At 37.9% G+C, this 26959-nt stretch overlaps 1 pseudogene; it reads right to left on the reverse strand.

Annotated features, from left to right (window-relative positions):
• Nucleotides 1-1840: 1840 nt before the first annotated feature.
• Nucleotides 1841-25137, reverse strand: LOC138830254 (zinc finger protein 665-like; annotated as a pseudogene).
• Between the last annotated feature and the right edge of the window lie 1822 nt (nt 25138-26959).

The raw sequence follows: 26959 nt of genomic DNA on the forward strand, positions 1-26959 counted from the left end.
GGGTGAGAAGAACAGCAATTAAGTCACACAGAAAAGAATGAAAAAGAAGTGAAAAGAATGAGAAAAGAAAAAGAAAAGAAAAAAGGATCAAAAGTTTAGTAGATATAAAAACACACACACATATACACCTAAAATAAAAATAATATGAGGAAGAAAAAAAAATAATAGAAAAAAATTTAAAAATTAAAAAAAATTAGAAATAAGGTAAAAAAAAAAAAAAAGAAAGTTTTTTTTTTTATTTTTGGCGGGCGTGGGGGGGGGGATGGTAGGATTCTGTATCTCCCTTGTGTCTGAAACCAGTCTCTTGGAGGAGTCTCTGGTCTGCTTGTGGTGTTTGGTTTTCCTGTGGCTTGATTTGTTACTTAAGTCAGTTTGTTTGGGAAAGCAGAAAAATGCTCTGTTTTACCCAGGATTTTGTGATCCTCCTCCCAGACTAGTTCAGTGGGAGAGGGATCTGTTTTGAGTATTGCAAAAGTGGGAGATGGCTATTTCCTCTAGTTTGGAGATGATGACATGAGGCTGGGTTCTGGGTCGAGTTGACTCCTTTCAGCAAAGTGTAGCTTTTCTCTGAGGAGCTAGCTTCTGAGACACCCACAGAGCTCAGCTAGGAGCCTTTCTGATGGTTTCTGTTCACTGAATTTCAATTGATTGTCAAGGCACTAAAGGGAGGGGCAGACTCTGGCTCTGTTTGCCCAGTGAAGAAAGCCACTCTTGGGGGCAGATTTTCCTGTGCCTGGGGTATGTGACTTCTTCCTGGGTTGAATTGAGCCTGGAAGGACTGGGCAGGTTCCTGTGACCTGCTAAATGACTGTTTTGTTTTCTCCCATGGCCTGAGTAGGAGCTGGCAGCTCAGCTGAACCTTTGTCAATATCAAAGATGGAGATCTCCGGTAGCCGGGAGGGGAATGTGTGCCTTCCTTCCTCTGCTCCCTGAGAAGGAGTGAGGATGTCAGTCTTCTACTCACACAGCTGCAGTCTTGGTTCCTGTGTAGTCTCTGGTCTGCAATCTGCAGGGTGAAAATATCTGCTCCTTGTCAGTTCTTGCTGGTGATAAGTAGAATCCACTATCCCACTGCAGCTGGTGCCTTTGTCCCAGACTCCCTGTGTTGCAGGTATAGCAGCTTTGGCTGCCCCCGCCGCTGCCACCACTGGTGCTGCCACCAAGTCCACCAGCAAGTGTTCAGATCTGTCTCTTTGCCTAGATTTTCCCTCTCTAGCCACACTCTCTGTACTGTGATGGCACACTGGGTGTAATTATCTGACCTAGGACTGTTCACAGGAACTGCTTTCTATGGGAAAGCTTGTTTAGCCTCCAGCTTCTCCTCCACCATCTTCTTCCAGATCCTCCGTGTTATTTGTTTTTGTCTTTTGTTAATAAAAATTCATCATTGAGGTGATGTACGGAGGGGTCACAGTTACACAAGTCAGGTATTTTGAACAGTGATGCTTTCTGTTTTTTGTTCATTTTAGTTTTGCAGTTTGGTTTCACTGTGGTATTTCACAATGTATATATTTACTTTAAACAGATGATCCAACTCAGATGTCCTCTATTCCCTTATCTATACCTTCCCACTTCTATTTCTCAACACCTTTCCATTATTTTCATTATGCACTCTTTATAAATATACACAAGGGACATCAATATTATTCAATATTTGTCTTTCTCATTGCCTGTAGTACTTCCCCCTTGTATCTCCATACACACATACTATTAAAAAGTTGGTTTAAGAATAATATTAAAGAGAGTTCTGGGAAGATGGCAGAGGAGAAGCTGGAATCTAAACAATCTCTCGCATAGAAAGCAGTTTTAGAGTTCCAGTGAACAGTCCTAAGCCAGAGAGTCACACCAAGTGTGCCATCACAGGACAGAGAGTTAGACAAGAGAGGGAAGCCAAGGCAAAAAGACATATCTGAGCGCTCGCCAGCAGCCGCTGCGGCGGCGGCGGGAGGGTCACAAGCGGTGGAGACTGCAGCAGGGGCCATTCCTGAGCGCTCACACAGAGAGTCCGGGACGAAGGAGCCAGACGCAGCAGGCGAGCAGATTCTACTGAACACCAGCAAGAACCAACAAGGAGCAGACATCTTCATCCTGCAGCTTGCAGACCAGAGACGACCTAGGATCCAAGACTCAGTGTGAGTAGAAGCCCGACATCCTCAAACCTTCTCAGGGAGCAGAGAAGAGAAGGCTGCCCCTCCCCCCCAGCACCGGTGATCTCCATCTTGGATAACGAAAAAGTTCGGAGGAGCTGCCAGCCCCAACCCAGGCCTTGGAATAAAATGAGTCATTTAACAGGTCACAAGAACTGAACGGCGAAGTGACCTGCTAGACTCGGCTCCTTCGAGGGAAAAGCCACCCAGCTCTGGCGCCAGCCATTGGAGTGGCTTTCCTCACTGGGTAACCAGAGCCAGAGGCTGCCACTCCCTCTAGCAGCCTCAACAATCAATTGAAAAAAACAGAATCCCTGAGAACGGCTCCAGGCTGGGCTCTGTGAGATTTTTTTTAGCACAAAACAGCCCCAGGAAAAATCTACTGATTGTTGAAAGGCCTCAACTCTACCCAGAACCTAGCCTCACCACTGCATCCCTTTCTTTTGTGATTTTCAAAGCAGATCACCCTCCCAGTAAACTAATCTGGGAGGGGGATCTCAAAAATCTTGGGTAAAGCAGAGCATTTTTCTGCCTGTTCGAACAAACTGACTTAAGAAACCAATCAAGCCACAGGAACTCAAGCTGACCAGAGACTCCAACAAGAGACTGGTTACAGACAAAAGGGAGATACAGGATTATTCCCACCCCTCCCCCCCAAAAAAAAATCAAAGAACTTTTTTTCTTTCTTTTTTTTTTTTTAATTGTATTTTATTTTATTTGAGAACATACTGTACAGAGGGGCTACAATTACATGGGCAGGATAATGCATACATTTCTTACCAAGCATTGCAGCCTCTTCCTTTGTTTACCCTTCACTTCCCTTCCCCGCCTCCCCCCTCCCCCCACCCAATTTTACCCCCCTCCCCCCACCCAATTATACCCCCCTCCCCCCCCACACCGAAATTGTAAAGCTGGTTTTGACATGACATTTTGTACTTCTCATTGTTGCAACAGGTCCACCTGAATCCTTAAACGTTTCTAATGCATTTATAAGATTATTTCTTTGTTGCTTTTTTTCTTTCTTCCTCTTCTTTTTTTTCTTTTTTTTTCTCTTTTTTTTGGTACCTTATATATATATATATAAATTTCTTTTCCTTTTCCAAAAATTTTATTAATCTTTAATTTTTGCCTTTTTTGAAAAAATAATTGTTTTCCAGTAACTTTTTTTTTCCTGTTATAATTTTTATTTTAGGAATACATGAATGTGTGTATTTCTTTCTTTTCTTGTCTTCTTTCTCTTTTTCTTTCTTTTTAACTATCTTTTTGTTTTTTTGTCTAGCTCTATTGAACTTCTGATTTTTTTTTCTCTCCCTTTCTAATATTTTTCACCTTTTCCTCTCTTTTGATCTTCTGTATGTGACTTAACTCTTGTCCTGCACATCCTCAGATAAACCTGTAGTTAACTAGTAGACCCTATCCACCATTGTGTACACACTTAATCCACAAATTTATTACTCAATTCAAAACCTCTGAGACTTAAATTCCTTAATAGCAGTACTACCTCTTTATACCTATATAATATTTTAAGCACTTTTTTAAGTTTTTCACTTCTCCTCTATGTCCCTACCCTTCTATTAATATACTCACATTCCTCTCTAAATAGATGGTCTTTTAATCTCCATAATAATATTAATTTTTACGTTTCTATTTTTTCTGGTCTTTTTTCATTTCCCTTTCCCTTTCTGCTTTTTTTCTCTCTCTCTACATGCATCCTACCCAACCTATTCCCTGCATTGGAATTAGGACATAGTCAACTCTCCCTGTGCCTCCCCACACCAATCTATTCCTATTTTTTTACCCACATCTCTCCCTAACCCTAATAATTTCTGGTTGTCCAAATTCTTCTCTGCGGTTCGAAGCCCATTAACATAGAGTTGTTTGATGTTGAATAGATGTATCTGTTGAACTAGATTGTATCTGTAGACTATTGACTGTACAAAAGCAAACTTTGATTGATGGTTGCCTTAAGATAGTGTTCTAGCACAAAACTGGTGCTATTTTCATCTCAAATGGGCAGAGTAAGCCAGAAAAACACAAGAAAAATGGCAAATCCGGATATCTCAAATCCCAATCTTGACAATCAGGGGTCAGAACAGATAATGAATAATCCAGAGAAGAGTTCCCAAATAACTCTACAAACACAGATGGCAACAATGATAAATGAGAAGTTTGACAGTCTACAAAGGACTCTGTATGAGCGTGAAAGGGAGAGAGAGGAAGCATCCCAAAAGCTTATACAGGAATATTATAAGCATGAGGAAGCTTCTCAAAAACTGATACAGGATTTGTGTGAACAACTTGAGAATACAAAAAGAGAAAGGGAGGAATGGCATGAGCAGTCTGAGAACACTCAAAGAGAACTGCAGGAATCCCATGAACGAGGGGAAAGAGAACTACAGAAATCCCACGAACAGGAGGAAGCTAATCAAATAGTAATACAGGAATTGAGAGACCAGGTAGAGAACACACAAAGATCACTAAAGGCATTCATGGAATCCACTAACAAAGAGCTGAAGGAAGTCAGGGAGACCACAAAGGGAATGCTGAATGGAACCCAACAGAAGGAATGGGAGTCCAAAGAAACCATAACCAATCAACTAAGGGATCTGAGAACAAACACTGAACACCAAATTAAGGAAGTAAAGAAATTCATACAAGACCTAAAACAGAGCTTCAACAAAGAACTTGAAGCCATCAAAGCTGACCAATTAGAAGGAAAAGAGATAAAAAACAAAGTAGAGTGTCTTGACGGCAGGTTAGACCATGCAGAAGATCGAATCTCAGGGATTGAAGACAGCCTAGATATTATACAGAAAGAACATACAACCATCCAAGACAAGTCCAAGAAATATGATAGATCTATCCAACAACTGGAAGACACCATCAGAAGGCCTAATCTAAGGATAATGGGTGTAGAGGAGCACCTAGAAACAGAAGTTAATGGTCTAGGAAATTTGTTTAACAGGATCCTAGAAGAGAACTTCCGAAACATAAAAAAAGATAGGCTTATTCAGATACAAGAAGCTTTTAGAACCCCAAATAGACCAGACCAGAAGAGGACATCAAACCGTCACATTATAATCCACATAGGATCAACTCAGACCAAGGAAAAAATCCTTCAAGCTGTCAAGGAGAAAAGGGTAATCACCTATAAAGGGAAACCAATCAGAATCACCTCAGATTTCTCAGCAGAGACAATCAAAGCAAGAAGAGCCTGGAATGAAGTATGCCATGCCCTAAAAACAAACAACTATCAACCAAGAATACTGTACCCAGCTAAACTCTCCTTCATAACTGAAGGCCAAATAAAAACCTTCCATAGCAAAGAAAAATTGAAACAATACATCTCTACCAAACCAGACCTACAAAAGATTCTTAAAGATGTCCTACACATAGAAAACCAACAAGACCACAATAAAGGCCAAGAAACTGCATCCAAACTGAGAATCCAAGAACCATAGGAAGAATCCAGTTTTTACAGCCCCCAAGAAGGTGGATAACATGGCAGGAACTCACAAATACCTCTCAGTCCTATCTCTTAACGTTAGTGGACTGAACTCTCCAATTAAGCGACATAGACTGTCTAGTTGGATTAAAAAACAAGACCCTTCTATCTGCTGCCTGCAGGAGTCACATCTTGCCCATAAAAAGAATCACATTTTCAATGTTAAAGGCTGGAACAAAATCTACCAAGCAAACGGCCCCCATAAACAGGCGGGAGTTGCAATCCTAATATCAGATAAAATAGACTTCAAATTAAAATTCGTGAGAAGAGATAAAGAAGGTCGCTACATACTGATTAAAGGATCTCTCCTTCAGGAGGATATTACAATTCTAAATATCTATTCGACAACAATGGAGCACCCAAATTTATCAAAGAAACACTACTTTCCCTCAAATCCCATATAGATCCAAAGACATTAATTGTTGGGGATTTTAACACACCACTCTCCCCACTAGATAGATCAACTCGGCAAAAACTCAACAGAGAAACCACAGATCTAAACAGCTGCATAGATCAACTAGACTTAACAGACATTTACCGAACATTTCACCCAGCAGCATCAGAATACACGTTCTTCTCAGCAGCACATGGAACGTTTTCTAAAATAGACCACATTTTAGGCCACAAAGCAAACTTGTCTAAATTCAGAAACATTGAAGTTATACCTTGCATTCTCTCTGACCACAAGGGAATAAAATTAGAACTCAACACCAAAAGCCACTAAAGAAAGTCCGGTATCACATGGAGGCTGAACAACACACTGCTGAATCATGAGTGGGTCATGGAAGAGATTAGAAAGGAAATTCAAATGTTCATGCTATTCAACAAAAATGAACACACAAATTACCAGCTCCTCTGGGACACAGCAAAGGCAGTACTCAGAGGCAAGTTTATAGCTCTGAGCTCCTACATCAACAAATTGGAGATCTGAAACTAACAATTTAATGACACATCTAAACCTCCTTGAAAAAGAGCAGCAAGATAAACCCCAATCCAATAGACGGAAAGAAATAATCAAAATTAAATCAGAATTAAATGAATTAGAATCCAAAAAAACTATAGACAGAATCAACAAAACAAAGAGTTGGTTCTTCAAAAAACTTAACAAAATTGACAGACCCTTAGCAAATCTTATCAGAAAAAGAAGATTGGGAGAAGATCTTTACTAGCCATACAATGGACAAGGGTCTCATATCTAAAATATACTTGCAACTCAAAAAATTAAACCACCCAACAACAAATCCTCAAAGAAACAACTGCCCAATACATAAGTGGGCAAAAGACTTAAAGAGAAAGTTCTCTGAAGTCGAAAGAAGGATGGCCAATAAACACCTGAAGAAATGTTCAACACCCCTAGCCATAAAAGAAATGCAAATGAAAACAACACTGAGATATCACCTAACCCCAGTTAGAATGGCAAAAATCAAGAACTCTAACAACAACAGATGCTGGAGGGGATGTGGACAGAAAGGAACCTTACTTCATTGTTGGTGGGAATGTAAACTTGTTCAACCACTTTGGAAAGCAGTATGGAGGTTCCTCAAAAGACTTCCCATAGAACTCCCCTATGACCCAGCAATCCCACTCTTAGGCATTTACCCAAATGTTTACAAACAAGACCACACTAAAGCTACCAGCACAACTATGTTTATTGCAGCATTATTTACCATAGCTAAGATCTGGAACCAACCCAGATGCCCCTCAGTAGATGAATGGATCAAGAAAATGTGGTATATATACACAATGGAATTCTATGCCTCCATCAGAAAGAATTACATTGCCCTTTTGTTAGGAAATGGAAAAACTTGGATAAAATTATATTAAGTGAAGTAAGCCAGGCCCAAAGAAACATAGGTCCCATGGTTTCCCTTATTTGCAATATCTAGTATATCTATGAGTCAAGCGGAAAAGGTCAGTTAATGTGATGTCAGGAAAATGAACCCTTAGATATGTATCTTAATGTTTTTTTCTTTCATGCATGTGTTTCTAATGCACTTATAAGATTATTTTTTGTTGCTTTGTGTGTCCCTCCCCCACAGTATAACCCCTGCTTTCACTATATTTGATATCAGTATAACTTGAGGATGAGATGGGGAAAAACCATTTGTTTAAAGATACAGGTGGACCTGTTGCAACAATGAGAAGTACAAGTTGTCATGTTCAAAACGAGCTTTACAACGTTGGTGCGGGGGGGTGGGAGGGAGGGGAAGGAGAAATATTGGGATTGGGGGGAGGGGGAGGCTGGGAACGGATGTGAAGTGTAAACAAAAGGAGGAGGCTGCAATGCTTGGTAAGAAATGTACGCATTATGCTGCCCATGTAATTGTAACCCCTCTGTACAGTATCTTCACAAATAAAATAATTTTTTTTTTTAAAAGAAATACAAAGGATGACCCATTGCAACAATGATACTCACAAGATACTCTGTCTAAAATGAACTTTACAACTTGGGGAGTGGGAGAGGAGGGAAGGGATACTGTGAGAGCAACAATGGAGTGGGGAACATGTTCAACAAGAAATGTACCTTACTCATGTAACTGTAGCCCCTCTGTACAGCATATTAACAGTAAAATAAATATTAACAAAATTAAAAAAAGAATTATATTAAACATATTGCATATGTAGGTATGCATTTGAATTTTTTTGTGAAAATACTGTAGAAAGGGGTTACAATTACATGAGCATGGTAAGGAGTCCATTTCTTATCAATCATTGTTGCTGCGTCTTTTGTATCCCATTCCTATCCCTTCCCATATTCACCCGCTCTCCCCTACCCTCCTCTCCCACAGCACCAAAGTTGTAAAGTTCATTTTTCGACATAATGTCTTATACCTCTCATTTTTTCAGTGGGTCCACCGGTATCCTATTTAAACAAACTGTTTTTTTCCCATCCCCTCCACAAACTACACCAACATCAAATACACTGAAAACAAGGGTTATACTGTGGGGGAAGGACACACAAAGCAATAAAGAACTTATAAATGTGTTAGAAACAATAGCAATAATGAAAACCAGTTTGAATTCTTATTGGAATTCATTTCACCTAACATCAATTCTCTGAGTGTTTCTTCTTGTCTCAGACAGACTAGTTATTGCAAATAAGACAAACAATGGGATCTACGTTTCTTTGGACCTGCCTTACTTTACTTATGATAAATTTTTCCAAGTCTTTCCATTTCCTAACAAATGGGGCAATGTCATTCTTTCTGATGGAGGCATTTTCTTGACCCATTCGGCTACTGAGGGGCAACTGGATTGGTTCCATATCTTAGTTATGGTAAATAATGCTGCAATAAACATCGCTGTGCTGGTAGCATTACTATGGTATTCTTTGTGATCATTTAGGTGTCTGCCCAAAGTGGGATTGCTGGGTCATAGGGAAGTTCTATATGCAGTCTTTTGAGAAACCTCCATACTATTCCCACTCTCACCAACAATGCAGTTGGGTTCCCTTCTGTCCACATCCCCTCCAGGATTTGCTCTTATTAGAGTACTTCTTTATAGCCATTCTAATTGGGGTGAGGTGATATCTCAATGGTGTTTTGGTTTGCATTTCTTTTATGGCTAGGGAAGTTGAGCATTTCTTCATGTGTCTATTGGCCATGACCAACAGGCATGTGAATATTTTTAAGATTCAATTACTTAGAAGAGCAAAAACACATAACTGTTGCACATATAAACCTAACTTATTTGAAGTAAGAAGTTGATAGCCATTTGTAGACTTTTGACAATAAATGAAAAGTGTCTTTCTTGTTTATAGCTGAATAAATGTACACTATGTATGTATGCCTCATTTTCATTTTTTGGTTTAATTTTCCTTAAGCAGTTGAATAAAACAGTTGCTATTTAATAAATCAGTTAATGAATACAATGTAGTCAATATTCTCATAATCTTTCCTTTATGACCCTTCTCTCTTATTCACTTTGCAAGTTATACATTGGATTCCTGACTGTATTCACAACCCTTTTCTTCTCTTCATTTCTTCACCAATTTCCCCAGAACTCTACTTAACCCCTCTTAAGTATCCACTTCCTGGTATTTTGAAAATCTAATTTCCAATCTCCTGTAAATGTAGTCTTTAGTTTTTTCATTTCATCCTCGTGCCAACCAGGATGAGAATTACCACAAAACCATAATACCGACAAGGAAGTTGAGTTGTGATTCTTTGCATTCAAGTGACCAAGACAAGCAGAGATAGCCTAATCAGGAAATGTCCAACTCCTCAAGTTGTGTCAGAGGTATGGTCTCCAGGATATATACGTTACATTCAGTAATAAAATCTGCTCATTCAAATAACAACTATACATGGATTGCCTGTAATTTTGTGAAATATTCTAGAGTACTCAATCATTTCCACTGTTTAAAAACTTCACATTCACCTCTGCTAACTGTATAGATTGCAGTTTCCTGAGACAAGTTGTCTGTTTTTGTATCTCACTAACACTAGGCTCAGACATATTTCAAAACCCTTGGGCCCTGGTTTCTTCTATTTGATGAGAGACACACCGTATGCCTCTGCAACCTGGATATTGATAGTTCTGAAATCATATTATTGTTAGCAGAAGGAATAAGATACAAGATATAAATTACCTGAAGGTCTAAGCCCCATTTTTTTTATCTACTCATCTAGTGTTTCTAGACTCCTTCCAGTTTGGCTATTAGGAGTAGTGCAGCAATACAAATAGGCACCTCTATTCTATCATTACATAAATTCTTTCACATGCATGGTTAGTATTGCTGGATCCTCTAGGACTTCTATTTTTTTGATATTTGAGGGACTTCAGTGCCAGTTTTTTCCCCTAGTGGTTACACTAAATTATACTCAAACAAATAGGAACCTTATGGTTCCTTTTCCTGCGATCCTCACTAGCAGTTGTTCTTGTTTATTTGCTGATTGTCACTCTGACTGGAATGAGATGAAATGACAATGTCCTTTTGATTTCCATTTTCTTATGGCCAGGAATGCTGAGCACTGCTTCATCTACTTTGTACTCATTTGTACTTCTTTTGGAGCTCAGTTCTCTCTTGTCTCTTCCATTCTTTTGCCGGTTCATTAATTGGATGATTGGTTCTTTGAGAGTTTAGCTATTTGTGCTCTCTTTGTATCTAGGTTATCAGATATGCAACAGGCAAAGATGTTGTCCCATCCTGCAGTCTGTTAGGCCATGTTTTAATCCTACATTTAGTGGAATCTGTAATAACATTCAAATAATTAAAGTCCTTATACTGTTACTGAACACCTAAATGCTGGAGAATTTTTATGATACAAAAATCTGTGCAAACTTTCTGTTGCAGATATCGTTTTTTAAAATTTACTTTGCTTTAATGGTAGGTTCTTTCCTCTTTTTTTTAAACCAGTTTTGTGCTTGGTGAATTTCCTTGCTCATAACTAGCTCTCCAAGTCTTAACCCATGCCTCCTACTCATATTTTTGCTGGATAATTGGAACTAAAGTCTTGTAGGCTTTTCTATCTCAGCGTCCCCTATTCCTTGATCCTCACATGTCAGTTTCATGAGTATCTAGACTTAGAGGCAAAAGCCACTGTTAAGTATCTGTTTCTTTCTTTCATGTGTGTTGCAGTGCAAAATAAGTTTAATTTTCAAATGCTCAGTTTCATAAAAACATGTCTACTTCTATTTGGACCAATATGTATTGAAAGAGAAAGAAGAAGATACTAAGCACAATCCTGGTTCACCATGGCTGTGAACATTCTTTTCACGAATCTAGCAGTACATTATTTGTGTATATATGTAAGTGTATATGCTTATATATATGGATATATATCTATATAAACATAAATATATACACACATCCATACAAAAACTCAGAAACACACACATATAAAGAAACAGACAAAAGATTGATAGATAGACAGTAGATATAGATAGATAGAAAGAAAGATAGATAGATAGATAGATAGATAGATAGATAGATAGATAGATAGATAGATAGATAGATAGATAGATAGATGAAGAATTTGGAGGCAAGGCCTTAGTATGCAGCCTGAGTTGCTGTCAAACTAGGGAAATTCTTGTCTTACCTCGTAAGTTATTATGTATAAGTTTCTCAAACAAACTTGGCTTACTAAAGTTATTTAAAATGAGTTCTCTGTTGTCCTCAAATCAAATGAAGTGGAATATTTAGTAAAAAAAATTTAAAGTGAGAAATACCTACACAGCCCCATCACAAAAATCTCATTTATTGCATCTATGAGCATTTATTAATAGTGTACCTCTTGCACAACTATGCACATTTACTACAACTGGTATACATGTGCATACATCACAGTTAAATATCCAATATGAGGGATTGAACTCATTCTCTGGGTGCTATTCCTGAGCTTCTTTTCCCATGTTTACTGCTCTATGACTTGAGCCACATCACAAATTCCATTTCCCACATTTTGATGATTACTTGTTGATAAGTTCGCCTGGGATATTTTGTCCTGGCTGCCTTTAAAGCTCAATGCTCAGATATCAGGTTTACAGGCATGAACCACCTGTGATCAACAGCTTTAGATATATTTTATTTACATGTATTGTTTTTTCTGGTACTTAGTAAGCGTTTTTGTTTCTGTTAATGCTGATCCTGAGGCTTGAACTAAAGGCCTTTGTGTTATTCTGAAATTTTTTGCTCAAGATGAGCAATCTAGCACTTGAACCTCATTTCCTCCTCAGGCGTTTTCGTGATGAGTTAAAAAATTTATCTCAATAACCTCCCTATCTCAGGCTCACTTCAAACCCTCAGAATCAGAACTCAGCCTCCAGATTGGATAGGAGGACAGGTCTGAACCACAGGTGTCTGGACAAATACTATGTCCTGAGGCTTCCTTGAATAATTCACAATGAGCAGCATTTGTTTTCCATTTTGTGGGTTACATATTTGGAGTTTATAAGGGAGGAAGAAGCTGAATAAAAGAATCAGGAATCCTTGCTGAGGGCGCTGATATGTCAGAGAAACTATTCACATCAAGGTGAACTGTGCTTTTAGTTTTTGAATGAACTAAATTCCTTTCTATTTACTCCCCTTCTTTGTAGAGATTTTCATTTATTCATTTTTCAGTCCCGAATAATTTAATAATCTTATTGATATCCCTCCTTTGGAAATGGATCTCACCACCTCCTTTGTGTTTATGTTTAAGGCCCTGATATGGGCCTTGTGACCTGTTCCCTCATGGCTTCTTCTGAGATGAGCTTAGTCAGAAGGGGCAAAACTTGTGCAAAAGATCTGATATATTTACAGGTGTTATGAAGGAGTCTGGGTGAATTCAATTAACTGGATGAGTTTGTATTGATTTGTACATAGCATTGATTTTTATATTTCAAATTATGTAAATGTAATCTTACAGCTAACCCCAAAGCAATATATTTGTGTGTTTATATCAAACTCAAGAATAGTAATTGGTATGGCTGATAATTCAAATAAAGAAAGCAGATTTTTTCCCTCAGATCATCACTCTTTATTGAGCATTTATAGTGTACTAGACACAATATAACATACAGAAAATATTGTCCCTGCTCTGGAAGAACTTACAGGAAAGACTTAAAGGCAAAAATGACAAACAGCCCATTCAGGATAGAATTTATAGGAGATACAAAATCGCATCAACTAAGGAGACATGTGCCGCAGTAGAGGATGTTGGAAATAGTTTGTGGGAGGCAAGAAAAGGAAGCAAGTGTTTTTAGACTGTGAGTAGAGCCAGAAAGTTCATGTGGCCTTTTCCCAAGTACATGGCCATCAATGAGGAATGGTTGGTGACAAGACAGAAGGCTACAAAAAGGAAGATAATCCCATGCACCTGACAAACAGAATGACCAAAAGTGACGGCAAACTGTATCAAGAAATTCTCAAAAGCCAAAACTGTCTTGGAAGCACAGAAGTTAAAGTTAATAGGCACTGTCATGATTGGCCAAGAACATTGTGGGTTCTTAATTTAGAAAATGACTGATACTAAAGTGTTAACTTGAATATATTACTTTTCCAATCAATTTTCTCTGCTTCAAAGGGAAAATAATGTTTTTGAGTTGGGGGGAAGAGTTGGAATATGGGAGGTTGCCAGTAGTTAGATTTTTCTTTTTATGTATTTCTGTTACGTTTATGTTATGTTTTGTAGTTATGATAAACTTTGCACTTTAACTTGGTAAAAGTCCAATGTCATCCAAAAGGGATTAAGGAGCAACTTTTTAATAATGTACAATTTCTTTAGAGGAGATTCAAAACTAAAAGATTGTTTATATAAAAAGTTGTAGAAAAAGTAGTTGAAAAAATCTATTCAAAAATTTTTTTATTCCACTTACATGAACTTAATATATGTGTTCTTAACAATTATGCTTGGATTGTTCATGAAAATTTCAAAAAACATTAAACAAAGCTAGCCATCAGCTCAAGTTATTTCCCTGTTCACTACTTTTTTTAAGAGTATTTGTATTTGAGACACGTATCAGAAAAGAAAAAAAATTACAAAAGCAAAAAACAAATTCCAAAAACCAATTCAATACATAGGGTTTTTTGTTTAATGCTCTGCTTGATATACATTAGTAATGAATATCAAGGAGTTCATATTTACTGCACTTTTATTTCTACATTTGTTCTTAGGTTGGCTAAAACATTTATATACAAATAAAATGTGTAGCAAAAATAATGAGAGCAAACAGCAGTTCACTTTACAAATAATGGAATGTGAGCCATTTTTGCCCTTACCTGGAATTAATTGGGTCAAAACTTTGTCTCAAGAGCAGACCTGGTGCTGAAATCAAAGGTGTGAACACTGAGATCGACTGTTCCACAGAAATACATGATTCCAACATAAAATATCCATGGAATATCTGTGAGGCAGGCTAAGACTCTGTCCCTGGATCTCCCAGCTAACAGGCTCCCACGGCTCTGCAGACATGGAGTTTCCTCTAATACAATTTTATTTTGTTACATGTCACCTATATCCTTAATTTACATTGAAATTTTCATAATCAGTGAAAGTATAATTTGATTGCTGCTTAATTTTTGTCATTTTAAAATAATTGTATAATTAGACATTCTAGTAACATGAGATTGTGGGATTCACGTTTTGAAAAAATAGTCTATGGAATTGTGTCTGGTATCAGGAGCTCAATGTGAACATTCTATGATGACCATGTACCATGATGATGAGATGATGAATAAAATTTTGACTTCTACTCAAACTGTCACTCAGCGCCAATAGGTTCATATTTGTGAACAATTGGGACATGCTCAGCTGCATGTCCAAAGTCCTGAGAATTTTGAACGCTGCTTTTACACATGAGACTGCTCATTGTTACTTAATCTATATTCCTCATCTTTTAAAAAATTCTGCAATGTTTTAATCATTTTTAATGTGCAACTAAATTCTATTAAATTACTAAGTTTTTATTTAAGGATCTGCGATGAAACTATTTTTTAAAACATTTTTATAGGGCTGGGAAGGTGGCTCAATGGTAGAGTGCTTGCCTCACATACATGAAGCCCTGGGTTTGATTTCTCAATACTACATAAATAAAAATACAGAAGTGGTGCTGTGGCTCAGGTGTTAGAGTGCTAACCTTGAGATGAACAGCTGAGGGACAAAGCCCAGGCCCAGAGTCCATGCCCCACAATTGACAAAAATATATACATATATATTTTTTTCTATTTAAAATATCATAGTTATTCCAATGTAGTTTTTGTAAACATCTCGGAAGAATAAATATAACAGGGGCCACCCCTTCACTGCCTTTATTAGACAAGGGGACTCGTGATACAATATGTGGCATGAGTAGAGTGTCAAGCTTGAACATAAAAGCCAAGAATTAAAGCATCATGAGTTTAAAGCTAACTACCAACATAAACAAAAGGAAAGGTAAATATAGTGATAGAATTTCATGAAACCGAAATTATGCATTATCTTTTTATTTATATTGATGTCCAAATAGAGAATGTTAGCCATGGAAATCCAGAAATTATTGATGGGTTTTCAGAGTACAGTGAGAGAGAAAGAGCATACTGATATTTTTGTCCCTTTGATTTGGAGGATCCTGGGGAAGTGGTCATAAGAAGTGATGTCATCAGGACAGTGAAGTGGACAGAGTGTGTTGAAGCTTGTGTGGTTCTCAGTGAGTTAGGGACTGTGGCAGAGACTGGGTCTCTATTAGGTGAAAGGATCCTTCACATTCATCCCAGGTGACCACACATAGGAAGGCAGGCACTGGAGAAAGATTATTATAAGGTTTATTAAAGAAGCCATATTGTCCTGGGAGATGGAGCACATGGCATCTGTCCCTATCCAGGTATGAGGTGGGTCTGTGGCAGGAAGTGAGGTAGGTGGGTGCTTAGATGGGTCTGGGCAGAGAGAGGGATGGGGCAGCTCTATGGTGGGAACTTCAGGGTTGGGAGGAACTCAGGTCTGGGTGGATCTGAGGACCATAAGAAGGCATAATGCTTACATTCCACAATTGTTGTTTAATAAAATAGTGGTACCAGGCCGGGGGATATGGGTGGAGGTAGTTTCTTCTAGAGTGTCTTCCTGCTGTAAATGGGCAAAGTAGTAAGGAGTTCCTGCTTTATTGCTTGGCCAAATAATGTCTCCAGTTGTCTGTAGTAACAGGATAGCCTTGACTTGTTCCCAGGTGGTGTGCTGGGTGAGGGCTGTTATCCTGTTAAAAGAGACTTTTGGAAAGATCTGGCAAAAATCGACAAGGAACAAGTTAGCAAGGTAACAAGTTAAACGTTAACACAAATGGCATAGGAGAACACATATTGGCCTTGGGCTGGAAAAGTTCTATTTGGAGCATAATCCCAGTTGTGGCCCATCACCGAGGAGGAGAAATACTCTGGCAGAAAAGCAGAAAGAGGGTGCCTAAGGTCTTTTGGGCAACCAGTTAGCAGAGAACATAATGGACTACTTGAAAGTACCAGTCAGAGGCTACTATAAATACAAATAGCAGGGAACAAAGCAAGACTGGAACTTTCTGTCCACTAACAAGTTAGACAGGTATGGACATTAGGTGGACAAGCAACTATTTCTCTTGATCTCCCTGCTCTGATTAATTTTGAAAGGGCAAGCATAAAGTAACTCCATTTAGGAAGTAATCTCCTCTTACTCCTCTACATATTTTTCCATTATCTGGACTAAATTTGTCCTGGGGGGTCTCAATGTCTGTTGCTGGGATAGGTTGTCCTAGTTGGCATTGACTGGGTTTGAACTCAAGGTCTGGGCACTTTTACTGAGCCCTTCTGCTCAAGGCTAATGCTCTACCACCTAATAGTTCCTTGGAGGTGAGAGTCTCTTGAGCCATGTCTCCAGCCTGGCTCTTGGTTGAGTAGCTGGGAAATACTGTTTTAGACAGATTCTTTGTGCCCAGGATGGCTCTGAGTTGAGGCAAAAGGAATCTTTGTCATAAAAGCCCTTTATAATTCCAATTCAAGAAACAAGGAGATCAATGATATAGAGGTTACCTATAACTTGTTAATAATTGACTAACAATTGCTTGTCAGAATTTTGTAGGAAAACCCAGTAGATATTTTAAACTACAATTGATTGACATTCTAAATACTGGCCGTTGCCTGTGGGCAGCATGTTTAAAGTCATACAACATGTAACTTTTTATAAATGTACAGACCCTTTCTTGGGCTATAGCAGCATATCTTGTTTAACATCTTGGTTTGTAAATGCATTTTTCTGGTTGACTGAGGAGCCTGATCTGCAGTGGTTCCAAAAATGACTGCCCCTGTAGGCCTTTAGACAAATCTCATTAGGGACCTAATCTCAGGTCACAACCACTTTTCCTTAACGGATAAATTAATGTGGCTGGGCCAGCTCAAAAGTGATTGTCATTTAGGACTTTGAGCAGATACAGAGCATTTGGGATTTCAATTATCCCTCACATTTTACAACTTTAGTTTTTATAACCCAGTACCATAGATGACTGGCAAGTCCCTGCCAAGTCAGACAGACATGGGCATTAGGCATGCCTAAAAATTATCTTCCCATGACTTCCAGACTCTGATCAAGCTTTGAAGGTCCATGCAGAAGCGACTCCAGGATCTGATACCAATTCTGCCATCCAATGAGCAGTGGCTTACTGCCTCTGAATGTTCCAACATTGATGGGGTTCCAGGAATGCTTTTCTCGATGGTGGGATAAATACTTGTTTAGTAGTTTCTTTCATTGCTTGCTGGACTTTAACTCAGGGTTTGAGTAATGTCCCTCAACTCTCCAGATCAAGAGTAGCCCTCTGCCACTTGGAACTCCAAACCTACTCCGCTTTTGAGCACTCTGCTGGCATATTAGAGATGTCAATCTCACAGGTACCTTTGTCTGCCCAGCCTGGCTTCACACCAATTTTCAGCTTAATGAGTCTTTACTTATGGCCACAATTGTTCCAAATAAAAGCAACAACGATGGGCACTGGAAGGAGATTTAAAAGCATGGTCTTACCTTGAACTCATTCCGGGCCAACATTCGACCTGACAAACTTGTCCTCTGTCCTTAATTGTGGGCCTTTTGGAACGTGATATAAAAATCGTATAATGGCAAAGTAGGTTAAAAAATCATTTTGGTAATCCTAATTTTTATTTTCTACTTTGAAATCAACCTTTAGGACAATTTTTCCTTTTAAACTTTCCTTTTTCTGGGAGGCCTGCTTCTCCCCACAACGTCACAAATTTCTGACAATAGGGAGGCTATTTTTAAATCTTTTTGAAAAGTCATTTTCTTTTTGCATTAAATTTTTCATTGAAACACTGGGCAACACTCTTTACCTCTTGGCTGAAGGTTTAAACTGGCCATTTTTTACTACAGTATGAGTTACATTTAGCAAATTAGCACTTTATTTTGATGCAGTACCTCTGTACCAAGAATCAAGACTTAGTATCTCTTGCCCGTTAGAGGTAAGTCAATTTACATTTTTTACTCATACACCGTTAATGGTCTAACATGGTGGTGATTAACATTATAGAAACAAATACCTTTTTTTTTCGATCCAGAAACACATATCTTAAATAGCTTGTTTTTTATTCTTTTTACCGCAAATTCGCAGGATTTTCATCATGTGTGATTCAGCAAGGCTGGAGTCTAGGCAAGGATGTGGCATCTCCCAGTGTGTATGGACTGTCACATCTCTTGCTGGTTACCTGCAAAATTCTATATGCACTAGTTAAAGACCACTGGGGAAAGACCACACTGGCTTTTGCAGGCTGGTGTCACTGGTTTAGGCAGCTGTGACAACTTTGTTCTGTTACATGGGTATTTCCCATGCATAGGAGCAAACTGCATCTTGACACACTGTGGTCCCTTGATTATAAAGGGAGTTGATCAGTGTACAGGGGAGGAAACAGAGAATTAAAACCTTAGGATTAGTTTACCAGTCATGGTCAGAGGTACAATATTTAATCTTAGCATAGATAGACATAAGAAATAACATAAATCACAGCCAACTTAATTACCAATTTCATTGAATTTGGAAAGGAAACCATCTTTTCTAACTCCTTTCCCATGGCCTTTTAAAACTGCCTGCTTTTTTATTTGGCTTATAGTCAGGTCACAAAGCAATTCAGATTGAACGACAGCTTCCACTGACAAAGATTTTTAGCAAGCAGAATACTTGGTAACTTTGGAACCATTACTATTTACATATTTTTCATATACACAGACAGAGACGTTTGTACACAGATTATAGAGCACTCTTTAATGCTAAAATTGGCCATTTAAAGGTTTTGTAATTTTAGCAGTAATACTTTGCCTAATCATTTTAGAAACACATAGTCAGTTCAAAACAAAAAAACTGCCAACAAGAAGAAGCTTTTTTGTAAACAGGAGTCCAGACATGAACAGACATATAGCATGATGTAGTGTCCCCTATCCTGGACACGTAAGGGGGGGATGTTTATAGGACTCAAAAAACATCTAAGGAAATTTATTGTGAAAGCCACCTTCATGCCCCCCCTCTTCACTGGGATTCCCTCAGAGCACCTGGACCAATTCTTTCCAACCAGACACCCCTGTCATGTGACACCAGGCAGCCCACAAGGATCATTTTTGCCTGTATTTTACCCTACCAAATATCTAGCACAGTCCTACCTCTTTCTGCTTATCTCTATAATCACATGGATATCTGTAAGTATTCTAGCTAGCTTTTGTCCATCATTTTTTCCATGAGTCTAGTTTTTTTACTTGCTTGAGAATTAAATTTAGCAAAACCATAACTCATAATTTGTTATAGAACTAGGAATTTCGAACTAGAAAAAACTATATTCTCCTCTTGAGAAATTCACTTTCACCCTCCATAACAGTGAGAAAGCACAGACTCTCCACAATATCCACACTAGTTTTATTACTCAGAAGAACAATAGCATGATTTACAAGTGAAAAATTCACAACAAACTCATCAGTAGTAAATAGAAAACAGCATGTAGTAAAATCATTTTGGCTTTACTCATCCAAACCCAATTGCTTCAGAATCATGTCTTCATTTTTCCACCAAAGAAACTAGAAATGGAACTGTGATTCTAGTGCTAGAATTTAGCCTTGAGAAAAAGAAGTTAAGGAATGTGGCTAGGCTTTGAGTTCAATCTACAAGACTTCTACCCACACACAAAGAAAATGTATTCCCAAATATGAATTCTTTCTGGTTTTCGGAATGTTTCATAAACTTGGGGATGAAAGATGATGAGACAGATTTTATTCTTGTGCTCATTTTGTAATAAACAAAGAGTATTATCTTCCAACAGACCTTCCATTAAAAAATGAACTGGAATAGTAATAGTGTTATAATACATACATAGACCACACATATACTGGAAAACTTTTGGGGAGCAGTGGAGAAATTGATGCTCTCATGTCCTTGGATTAAAGCATGATATTTCTTCCCCATCTATCACTACCAAACCAGTCAGGATGATTTGAGTTCAATCTCAAAGGTCCAGAGCTCCTATTTCTGAGAAGTGTTTATTAAATTTCCTTGAACATCCATTCCTCAATATAAAAGACACAAGTCAACAATTTTACTATCTTAATTCTTTGTCAAGCTTGGAAGTAATTTATACTCATCCCTTTGGTCCAACCCCTGAATAATATGAAGGGGCATACTCTACACAATGAGAGGATGAGAAATGTTGGCTCAGTGAGTGGTTTCCCCTTACAACTAGCTTAATTCTGCCATGAGGGATTTCTCTATAATTTACAGAGTTTTCTGCCAAAGGTTTCCCTATGTTTCATTTTTGTGTGAGTGCTCTAATGCTGGCTGAAGGTTCATTTCTTCTTGAAAGACGTCCTCTAATGTTCACTCCACAGTCTATCTTGTCTCTAGGTCTCTGAAATATGTAGAGAAACCGCTGAAACTTCTGGCTAAATATTTGTCTACATTTATTATACTCATATTTTCTCTCCTTATTACGTTCTTGGATGTGCTGAGGACTGACTTCTATTAAAATTGCATATTTGTTAGACCTGTAAGTTTTCTTTTCTCCTATGAGATTCAGTTCTCTGATAAACACTGTGCTATGCTGCCGAAGTGGGATTTTCTACATTGGTATTATTCATACCTTGTCTTTCTTGTCTGTGCTCTATAAACACTCATCCCTGCATGATTACTAAGTGAAGGACTTTTTTGATACTTGTTTCATTTTCTCCTGTGTGTTTTCCGATGAAAATTTAACTATAACTTCTCGAAAATTTCCACATTTTTTATTCATAAGATTTTTCTCCTGTGTACATTCAATTTGGAACCATGAGTTATGCCTTCTTGCTAAAAGGCTCCACATTTGCTACATTCACAAGGCTTCTATCAGGTTTTTGTTCTATCATGCAAACTTATTTTCCTTCCAGGTGAGTCTTTCCATAGTTATCACATTCCTAAGGTTTCTCATGTGGGTGGATTCTCTTATGCTTCCTGAGGTATGAACTCCGGATTAAGGACTTTCCACATTTGTTACATTCATAAGGTCTCTCTCCTGTGCGTATTCTCTGATGAACAGTAAGGTGAAATTTCTGTCTGAAATACTTTCCACATTTGTTACATTCATAAAGTTTCTCTCCTGTGTGTGTTCTTTGATGGACCGTAACCTTAAATACGTGACATTAACCTTAAATACGTCCCTCATTTGTTACATTCATAGGGTTTCTCTCCTGTGTGTGTTCTATGATGAACAGTAAGGTTTGACTTACATGTGAAAGATTTTTCACACACATTACATTCATAAGGTTTCTCCCCTGTATGTTTTCTTTGATGGACAGTAAGGTGTGATTTTAATCTGAAATACTTTCCACATTTGTTACATTCATAAGGTTTCTCTCCTGTGTGTGTTCTCTGATGAACAGTAAGGATTGACTTACGAGTGAAAGACTTTTCACACACATTGCATTCATAAGGTTTCTCCCCTGTATGTTTTCTTTGATGGACAGTAAGGTGTGATTTTAATCTGAAATACTTTCCACATTTGTTACATTCATAAGGTTTCTCTCCTGTGTGTGTTCTCTGATGAACAGTAAGGATTGACTTACGAGTGAAAGACTTTTCACACACATTGCATTCATAAGGTTTCTCCCCTGTATGTTTTCTTTGATGAACAGTAAGGTGTGATTTTAATCTGAAATACTTTCCACATTTGTTACATTCATAAGGTTTCTCTCCTGTGTGTGTTCTCTGATGAACAGTAAGGTCTGACTTATGGGTGAAAGACTTTTCACACACATTACATTCATAAGGTTTCTCTCCTGTGTGTGTTCTCTGATGGAGAGTAAGGTGAAACTTCTGTCTGAAATACTTTCCACATTTGTTACATTCATAAGGTTTCTCTCCTGTGTGTGTTCTCTGATGAACAGTAAGGTGTGACTTATGGGTGAAAGACTTTTCACACACATTACATTCATAAGGTTTCTCTCCTGTGTGTGTTCTCTGATGAACAGTAAGGATTGACTTACGGGTGAAAGACTTTTCACACACATTGCATTCATAAGGCTTCTCCCCTGTATGTTTTCTTTGATGAACAGTAAGGTGTGATTTTAATCTGAAATACTTTCCACATTTGTTACATTCATAAGGTTTCTCTCCTGTGTGTGTTCTCTGATGAACAGTAAGGTGTGACTTATGGGTGAAAGACTTTTCACACACATTACATTCATAAGGTTTCTCTCCTGTGTGTGTTCTCTGATGGAGAGTAAGGTGAAACTTCTGTCTGAAATACTTTCCACATTTGTTACATTCATAAGGTTTCTCTCCTGTGTGTGTTCTCTGATGAACAGTAAGGTCTGACTTATGGGTGAAAGACTTTTCACACACATTACATTCATAAGGTTACTCTCCTGTGTGTGTTCTCTGATGAACAGTAAGGATTGACTTACGGGTGAAAGACTTTTCACACACATTGCATTCATAAGGCTTCTCCCCTGTATGTTTTCTTTGATGAACAGTAAGGTGTGATTTTAATCTGAAATACTTTCCACATTTGTTACATTCATAAGGTTTCTCTCCTGTGTGTGTTCTCTGATGAACAGTAAGGTCTGACTTATGGGTGAAAGACTTTTCACACACATTACATTCATAAGGTTTCTCTCCTGTGTGTGTTCTCTGATGGAGAGTAAGGTGAAACTTCTGTCTGAAATACTTTCCACATTTGTTACATTCATAAGGTTTCTCTCCTGTGTGTGTTCTCTGATGAACAGTAAGGTGTGACTTATGGGTGAAAGACTTTTCACACACATTACATTCATAAGGTTTCTCTCCTGTGTGTGTTCTCTGATGAACAGTAAGGATTGACTTACGGGTGAAAGACTTTTCACACACATTGCATTCATAAGGCTTCTCCCCTGTATGTTTTCTTTGATGAACAGTAAGGTGTGATTTTAATCTGAAATACTTTCCACATTTGTTACATTCATAAGGTTTCTCTCCTGTGTGTGTTCTCTGATGAACAGTAAGGTGTGACTTATGGGTGAAAGACTTTTCACACACATTACATTCATAAGGTTTCTCTCCTGTGTGTGTTCTCTGATGGAGAGTAAGGTGAAACTTCTGTCTGAAATACGTTCCACATTTGTTACATTCATAAGGTTTCTCTCCTGTGTGTGTTCTCTGATGAACAGTAAGGTCTGACTTATGGGTGAAAGACTTTTCACACACATTACATTCATAAGGTTTCTCTCCTGTGTGTGTTCTCTGATGAACAGTAAGGATTGACTTACGGGTGAAAGACTTTTCACACACATTGCATTCATAAGGCTTCTCCCCTGTATGTTTTCTTTGATGAACAGTAAGGTGTGATTTTAATCTGAAATACTTTCCACATTTGTTACATTCATAAGGTTTCTCTCCTGTGTGTGTTCTCTGATGAACAGTAAGGTCTGACTTATGGGTGAAAGACTTTTCACACACATTACATTCATAAGGTTTCTCCCCTGTATGTTTTCTTTGATGAACAGTAAGGCGTGATTTTAATCTGAAATACTTTCCACATTTGTTACATTCATAAGGTTTATCTCCTGTGTGTGTTCTCTGATGAACAGTAGGGTGTGACTTACAGGTGGAAGACTTTTCACACACATTACATTCATAAGGTTTCTCTCCTGTATGAGTTCTCTGATGAACAGTAAGGTCTGACTTCTGTCTGAAATAATTTCCACATTTGTCACATTCATAAGATTTCTCTCCTGTGTATGTTCTCTGATGCGAAGTGATGTATGACTTCATTCTAAATGATTTTCCACATTTGTTGCATTCGTCAAACTTCAGTTCTTTGTCAGTTCTGTGATGCCTTCTGAGACCTGACTTTTGAGTGGAAAATTTCCTACGTTCTTTGTATTCATAGGGTTTCAATTCTACTGTTGTTTTAGGTTGGTCAGAATTTAGTTCTGATTTCTTAAAGATAGATTTTGCAAATCGCTTATGCACATCAGGCTTCTCTGGATATTTCCTCTCAGGTTTTGTAAGGTATAAATCCTTACTGAATGATTTCTCACATTCACTACTTCTATACGGACTCTCTCCTGTGTCTCTTTTCTGATGCATAGTGACTGGAAACCTCCCTCCCTGACAAAGTTCTTGGGCAAGAAGAGCAGACTTATCATATTCTTCTCTGTATTCATTATGGTTAGAGGCAGGATCTCTGACACAAAACCAATTATGGGGAAAGAATATCATATCTGAATTTAATATCTTCTCTCCTCCATATTCAAAATATGGACCATAATAATTTTGACTAAAAGCCTCTGAATATCTAAGTGATTGTTTTACTACAGGAGAAACACCAGACATATATGCAGCCGGCATCTTACCAGGCTCACTGTAGTGGAGCATGTTCTGACACTGAATGAACTCGTCTGTCGTCATCCTTAAGGAGTTCTCACCATTCCTATTCAGATATGGCTTCTGTTTTGAGGTCAAGTTAGAATTCGTCACTAATCTCACTCTTTGCTCTATTTTGTTAATGTTTGTGACAGCTACGTCATGCAGACATTCATCTGAACCTTCCTGGTAAGTCTTTATCACATGCTCCATTTTTTGAACATCTAAAATGAGTCATATAAAGGAGAAAAAACATAAATAAGATCCAAATACCCCTTAATGTAAAGGTAAAGACATTTTCCATCTTAACTATTACATATTTTAAAATATTAAAGTAGGAATTAATTTATGAGAAATAAATTTCTTTCACTACAATGTATTGATTAAGAAAGTAATACTCTTCCTTACACCCTTAAACCTGGGAAGAACTCCAGGCCTAGTGTTGTCCTTCAGCTCTTCAGCTCAATGCTAACTCTCTACCACTTGAGCCAAAGCACCACTCCCAGTTTTTTCTGCTTATGTGGTGCTGAAGAATCGAACCCAGAGCCTTATGCATGCAAGGCAAACACTCTACCACTGGTCTACTATAATCAAGAACTCTAATAACAACAGATGCTGGAGGGGATATAGACAGAAGGGAACACTACTGCATTGTTGGGAGTGTAAACTTGTTCAACTACTTTGGAAAATAGAATGGAGGCTCCTCAAAAGACTCCACATAGAGCTCCCCTATGACCTAGCAATCCCATTTCTGTGCATTTACCCAAATGATCATAAACAAGACCATACTAAGGGTATGCTGAGCAGCACAACTATGTTTATAGCAGCATTGTTTACCATAGCTAAGATAAGGAAGCAACACAAATGCCCCTCAGTAGATGAATGGATCAAGAAAATGTGGTATATATACATAATGGAATTCCATGCATTCATCGGAAAGAATGATCTGGCTCCATTTGTTTGGAAATGGAAAGACTTGGAAAAATTATATTGAGTGAAGAAAGCCAGGCCCAAAGAAATATGGGTCCCATGGTTCCCCTTATTTGCAATAACTAGTATATATCTGAGACAAGCAGAAATGGTCAATAAGTTGATGTTAGGCAAAACGAACCCCAAGATAAGGACTCAAATGCTTTTTTTTTCTTGCTTGCTATTGTTTCTAACATATATATATTTCTTTGTTGCCTTATTTGTCCCTCACCCATGGTATAACCCCTGTTTTTACTGTAATTGATGTAGATATAATTTGTGGAGGGGAGGGTGGACCCATTTCAACAATGAGCTGTACAAGATGTTATGTCGAAAAATGAACTTTACACCTTTGGCTGGGGGCGGGGACTGGAGAGGAATGATGGGAAGGGATGATAATGGGAAACAAAGGGGGAGGCAACAATGCTTGATAAGAAATGTACTCATTAACTTGCCCAAGTAATTATAACCCCTCTGTACAGTATTTTCACAATAAAAAAAAGAGTAACACTGACCGTTTATGATGGAAAATGTTTTTCTGTGTTTCAGATTTTTCTTCTTTTTGATGTCAGAGGAATTATTTACACAAATCACGAAACTATTTACTGCTAGCTTTTTAACCTGTATAATTTAATATGTAGCATTCTTCGTTTTTTTCCCAAAAAATTGCTCTGTTCGATCTTAGGGGAATAGATACTTTGTATTGTTTATTTTCTTAAAATAATTTATATGTCTACTTTACTTCTCAAACATTAGGAGAACATTAGTTTCTAACTTTGGAGATTGTACGTTTTTTATACAAACCTTTTCCTTTCACCTGAGAATAAAGTTTATTTCCACATTTCTTCAGTTATAAGTTCTCACTGTGAATTATTTTAAGTATCTTTAGAAATTTTCAAATTTGTTTCCCTCCATCTTAGACAGAATCTCATCACACTTTTAAACCCTCAGACTAATGAACTAAAGCCACATCAGCTCACCACCTAGGTAATCATTCTCTCTAGACTGAAAGCTTTGGTTCTGTATCCTGGCCTCTACCCTCCTCATTCTTATCAGAGGATAGCAG

This window comes from Dipodomys merriami, unplaced genomic scaffold, assembly GCF_024711535.1.
Source record: "Dipodomys merriami isolate MVZ:Mamm:240054 unplaced genomic scaffold, mDipMer1.0.p SCAF_187, whole genome shotgun sequence".
NCBI classification, from domain to species: domain Eukaryota; kingdom Metazoa; phylum Chordata; class Mammalia; order Rodentia; family Heteromyidae; genus Dipodomys; species Dipodomys merriami.